This window comes from Orycteropus afer, unplaced genomic scaffold, assembly GCF_000298275.1.
Source record: "Orycteropus afer afer isolate SDZICR_OR568_19922 unplaced genomic scaffold, OryAfe1.0 scaffold00468, whole genome shotgun sequence".
Classification (NCBI taxonomy): domain Eukaryota; kingdom Metazoa; phylum Chordata; class Mammalia; order Tubulidentata; family Orycteropodidae; genus Orycteropus; species Orycteropus afer.
Genome location: NW_006922055.1, coordinates 1653475 through 1660029, shown reverse-complemented (window position 1 = coordinate 1660029; position 6555 = coordinate 1653475).

The following is a 6555-nucleotide window of genomic DNA, read 5'->3' as shown; positions in this document are numbered from 1 at the left end:
CTATGAGTCGGGCCGACTCGACGGCAAACAACAACAACAACAACAACAATTGTAAATGGTATCAATTTCCTTATTTCCTTTTCAGATTCCTCTTTGCTGGTGTAGAGAACTCCACATGATTTTTGTATGTTGATATTATATCTTGCCACTATGCTAAACCTTTCAATGTTGTTGTTATTATGTGCCATCAAGATCTCCACATCTCCAACTCACAGTGACCTTATGTACAACAGAATGAAACACTGTCTGGTTCTGTGCCAGCCTCATGACTTGTTATATCTGAGCTCATTGTTGTAGCCACCATGTCTATCCAACATGTTGAGGCCCTTCCCCTCTTTGGTTCACCCTCCACTTTATCAATCATGACATCCTTCTCCAGAGAATGGTCCCTTCTGACAACACGACATAATTAGGTGAGATGAAGTCTGGCCTTTCTTGCTTCCAAGGAGCACTCCAGCTGCACTTATTCCAAGACAGATTGTTAGTTCTTTTAGCAGTCCACAGTACATTCAGCATTCTTTGCCAACACCACAACACCACCAACTCTTCTTCAGTCTCCCTTATTCATTGTCCAGCTCTCACATGCATATGAGGCAATTGAAAATACCATGGCTTAGGTTAGGCACATTTTATTCTTCAAGGAGACATCTTTGCTCTTCAGCAATTGAAAAAGGTCTTTCACAACAGATTTGCCCAATGCAATATGTGTTTTGATGTCTTGACTACTACTTCCACTGACATGGATTGTAGAACAAATCGATATGAAATCTTTGATAACTTCAATCTTTTCTCCATTTTTCATGATGCTCCTTACTGGTCATGTTGTGAGGATTTTTGTTTTCTTTATATTGAGGTGTAATCCATACTGTAGACTGTAGTCTTTAATTTTCATCAGTAGGTGCTCCAAGTAATTCTCACTTTCAGCAAGCAAAGTTGTGTTGTCTGCAAATCTCAGGTTGTTAATGAGCTTTCTTCTAATCCTGATACAATGTTCTTGTTCATATAGTGTAGCCTCTTGGATTATTTGCTCAGCATATGTATTGAATAAGTGTGGTGAAAGGATGCAACCATGATGCACTCCTTTCTTGATTTTAAACCATGCAGTGTCCCCTTGTTCTGTTAAAATGGCAGCCTCCTAGTCTATGTACAGGTTCCTCATGAGTATAGCTAAGTGTTTTGGAATTCCCATTCTACTCAATGTTACTCATAACTTCTTATGATCCACACAATAAAATGACTTTGCATAGTCAATAAAACACAAGTAAACATCTTTCTGATATTCCTTGCTTTGAATCAAGATCCATCTGACATGAGCTATGATATCCCTTACTCCACATCCCCTTCTGAATCCAACTTGCACTTCTGGGAGTTCTCTGTCAATATACTGCTGAAACCATTTTTGAATTATCTTCAGTATGATTTTACTTGCATGTCATATCAATTATATTGTTTGATAATTTCCGCATTCTCTGGGATCACCACAGCTATACATGTGGAATTCAGCAGACAAAGTGCAAAGGAATCAGATTTATTTAATCTGTGGCAAGAGGTGATGGAGAAACTCAAGATCTCCAGCTAAAACAAGTCCAGGACTGATTGTACAATCCATCAACTGCTCATATGCAAGTTCAAGTTGAAGCTGAGGACAATTAAAAGAAGTCCACAAGAGCCAAAATATGACCTTGATTTCATGCCTCCTGAATTTAGAGAGCATATAAAGAATATATTTGATGCATTGAACACCAATGACTGAAAACCAGAGGAATTGTAGGATGACATCAAGAACATCATCCATGAAGAAGTCAGAAGGTCATTAAAAAGACAGGAAAGGAAGAAAAGACCAAAATGAATATCAGAAGAGACTCTGTAACTTGCCCTTGAATGGACAATAGCTAAAGCAAATGGAAGAAATGACAAGTTAAAAAAGCTGAACAGATGATTTCAAAGAGCAGCTCGAGAAGACAAACTCAACTATTATAACAAAATGTGCAAAGACCTGGAATTAGAAAACCAAAAGTGAAGAACACACTCAGCATTTCTCAAACTGAAAGAACTGAGGAAAACATTTAAGCCTTGAGTTGCAATATTGAAAGATTCCGTGGGCAATAACATGCTGAACGATGCAGGAAACATCCAAAGAAATGGACGCAATACACAGAGTCACTATACTGAAAAGAACTGGTAGATGATCATCCATTTCAGGAGGTGGCGTATTACCAAGAACCAATGGTACTGAAGGAAGAAGTCAAAGCTGTACTGAAGGAAGTTGCAAAAACAAAGCTCCAGGAATTGACGGAATACCTGAGATGTTTTAACAAAAAGATTCTGTACTACAGGCACTCATTCAGCTATGCCAAGAAATTTGGAAGACAGCTACCTTGCCAACTGACTGGAAGATATCCATATTTGTGCCTATTCCAAACCTTTCAAAAAGTTCCAGTAATTTTCTTGCTGAATCTTTTGGGTTTTCTATACAGGATCATATCATCTGTAAATAGGGATAGTTTTAGTTCTTCCTTACCAATTTGTATGCCTTTTATTTCCCTTTCTGCCCTTATTTCCCTGGCTAGGACTTCCAATACAATGTTAAATAGAAGTGGAGATAGAGGGCATTCTTGTCTTGTTCCTGTTTGCAAGGGGAATGGTTTCAGTGCCTCTCCATTGAGATTAATGTTGACTATTGGTTTTGTATACATGTCCTTTATTATGTTGAGGAATTTCCCTTCTATTCCTATTTTTCTGACAGTTTCTATAAGGAATGGATGTTGGAATTTATCAACTGCCTTTTCTGTTTCTATTAATATAATCATGCAATTCTTTTCCCATATTTTACTTACATGATGAATTATGTTGATTGTTTTTCTAATGTTGAACCATCATCCTTGCATACCTGATATGAATCCTACTTGGTCATGATGTATTACTTTTTTGATATGTTGTTGGAGTCTATTGACTAGGATTTTGTTGAATATTTCTGCACACAACCTTATTTACCAAGATGGTGTGTGGAATAAATGCAATAAGGGAAACATTACACTTTTCCAGTTGTCAACCTCCAGTGTGGTCACCTGTGCTGTCTCCAGCAAGTGAAGCCCACACTTTTATCATCATCCAGTTAATAACACCACTCATATACATCCAAAATGGCCACACCCACCATCTTCACATCTTCAAAAGGTCTGTGCCCTCAGGACAGCTTCTGGCAGTCCACAGGTCTGTTTGTCTCCTTCCCAGCCGTTTTCCTTTCTGGTTGCCAGGCACCAATTCAATCCTTGGTCATGCAGTCCTTGGTGAGCAGTGCCTATTTTCAGGTTGGTATCAGGAAGTATTCAAAATGGCTGTGCCTCCAGAACAGCTGGCCTTTTTGCCACTTCTTTTGTCTCCTCACTCGTTGTTTCGTTCAAGTTCTTCTACTATTTGGTATTTAATCCACTTCTTTATCCTTTCCTTCAAAGCTCAGTGTTCCAATATCATCATCTGTATTGGTTTCAATTCATTTTTCAATGCTTTGTTGCAAAGGGTCTATGTAGCTTGTCTGCCTATTCCACCATCTTGCCAGAACTCCAACTAGTTAAATATTTTTTTTTCTTTAAATTAATAGTAGAAAAATGAAACCATAAGGACTTCCTAAAAATACCAGCAAATATTCTAAAACTATTTAAAAAATTGTACCATACATAAAGTAAATATTCATAAAGTTATAATATAACCAATATCAGATATTTTGGCATTGTGTGGGTGTATCTGCACATTTTATTTTTTTCTAACTATAGGGGGTGAAATTTCAAAAGACCTTACAAATTTAAATCAGCTTTAAAAATAAAAAACCAAACACTGCTATTGAATTGATTCCTACTTATAAAGACACTATAGGACAGAGTAGAACTGCCCCACAGGGTTCCCAAGGCTAAATATTTTAGGGAAGCAGGCTGTCTCATCTTTCTCCCATAGAGAGGCTGGTTGATTTGAATCACCATCCTTTTGGTTGGCAGCTGGAAGCTTTAATCACTGCACCACCAGGACTCCTTAAATCAACTTTAGATTGTCTTAACACCAAATATTTTATATATTTACGAGAAATTGCAATATAGCAATGTTTGGGCAGTAGAGAAGACTAAATTTTAAAATCTCTGTTAGATACAATTCTTAGGCATTATTTACTTCTTCCTACTACCCCATATGGCAAGTATTGTTTTACCAAATGTCATAGATAAAGAAATGAAGACAAAGAAGATTAAGACACTTGCTCAAAGTAGAGCCAAATGAGATATGCTAAAGACTTTTCCTTTTTAACTTTTGTAGTATTGACTTCTTTGTAACTTCAATATTCAGAGATCATAGCCTCTTTATTCATAATTCATTCTTTTTTATTGATTGATTTATTTAAGGTTTATTAAACTTCTTTCATGTGCCAGAAAAGAGTTTTTGTGGTGCAGTGGTTAAGCACTCTTCTGCTAACTGAAAGGTCAGTGGTTCAAACCCATCAGCTACTCCTTGGAAGAAAGATATGGCAGTCTGCTTCTGTAAAGATTAACGATTACAACCTTGAAAACTCTATTGGGCAACTGTACTCTGTCTTGTGGGGTAGCTATAGTCATAATCAACTTGACAGCAAGGGTATGTGCCAGAAAGGAGTCCCTGGGTGGAACAAATGGTTAAGTGCTAGGCTACTATTGAAAAGTTGTCAGTTTGAATCCATCCAGAAGTGCTTTAGAAGAAAGGTCTGGCTATGTACTTCTGAAAGGTCACAACCCTTGAAAACCCTATGTACCATTCTACTCTAAAACACACAAGGTAGGTCACCATGACTTATAATTGACTTGATGGCAACTAGTCTATGTGTCAGGCACTGTGCCAGGCACTGGGGATACTTGGTACAAGCCGTTCAGGTATTAGAGTCCAGTGAAGAGTAGATGACAACTGTTCACAAACTTTACTGAAATATGAGTTTCCTTCTTTGCAATGTAATTCTAATAACTGCTGGGAACTATTTCAGCCTTCCAAAATGCTGACTTTTGTTGGATAAAAGCCAGAAAACAATGCATATTAATGCTGCTGAAAGTGATGACAGCTGTATTTTAAAGGTGCAAGGTATTAATATCAGATTCCAACATTCTATACTTTTGAAATTTATTAGTCCAGAGGTCGAATTGGTGACTCAATTCCTAATTTGCTCAAGTTGATAAGTCTATTTTGTGATTCATGATTTTTTCTTTAAGGGAACGAGGAGAGAAACTTCTATCATGATTGAATAATCAAACTTTTTTTTTTTCCCTACTATGGCATGTTGTTGTTATGTGCTGTCTAGTTGGACCCGACTCATAGTGACCCCTCCTTGGGTTTCTGAGGCAGTATCACTATGGAAGTAGATTGCCCCATCTTCCTTCCAAGGAGTGGCTGGTAGGTTTGAACCGCCAGCTTTCCGGTTAGCACTCAAGTGCCTTAGGCACTATGCTACCAGAGAGCCTCTATTCTCTACCCAGGGTTTGAAAATTGATCACTTATTTTTAGATCATGGATAACCTAGAATATTTGGGACAAGTGAGTTGAGATTCTTTTTAATTAAATTTAGGAACTATCTAAATTATCAGCACAGGGTTTCAACCTTGAACAAAAAGAACATTAGCAATAATATCTCAGAGCTTTAAATCAACAATTCACTTGCCTCCAAACTGATAGCAAGAACAATGAATCAGTCCACTTTTGTGAAGATTTACAGATTTGGAAACACTCTGGGGCACTTCTGATCTGTCTTATAGGGTTGCTACTCCAAATCAATGGCAGTAGGTTTTTTTGGGGGTGGTGGGGGTGGTGGGGGATGTGTGACTGACACTGGGTGACAATGTCACTGGGGATGGCATCAAAATTACTGTGCATAAATTTTTTGTGCAAGGTCTCAGCAGACATTTATTAATTTTTATAAAAATATTCCTGTAGTTAGTTGTAACAACAAAAGCATCTTTTGTAAGCCCAGTTTACATGTATCAATATTTGTGTAAGGCTAAAATTCTATGCTAATTTACTTTTTGAACCTTCTAATCCTTTACAAGAAGCTCTGGTAGCATAGTGCCTAGGGCACTTGACTGCTTACCAGAAGGCTGATGGTTCAAACCCACCAGCCACTCCTCATGTAGGTTGGAAGATCCTAATTCTGTAGTGATACTGCCTCAGAAACCCAAGGAGGGGTCGCGATGAGTCAGGGCCGACTCGATGGCACATAACAACAACAACAGTCCTTTCCAGTCAGAGCTGTCTTTATTACTCAATTACAATGATGCTTTAAACTGTGTGGTTTCATCTGCATGTGCTGCAAGCATGCACTGTGGTTTTCGTTGCTGCTGCTGTTTTTACAGTCACTTATTTTGTTAAATTTCCTGATGTTTTAGTTACAATATTATGAACCTATATCAATAACTGTTTTTTTCTCTCTTTTTTTAAAAATCTATTTCTTTCTTTCTTTCTTATTTATTGTGATTTGGGTGAAGATTTACAGAGCAAATTCACTTTCCATACAGCAGTTCACATATACTTTGTCTCATGTCATTGACCACAGTT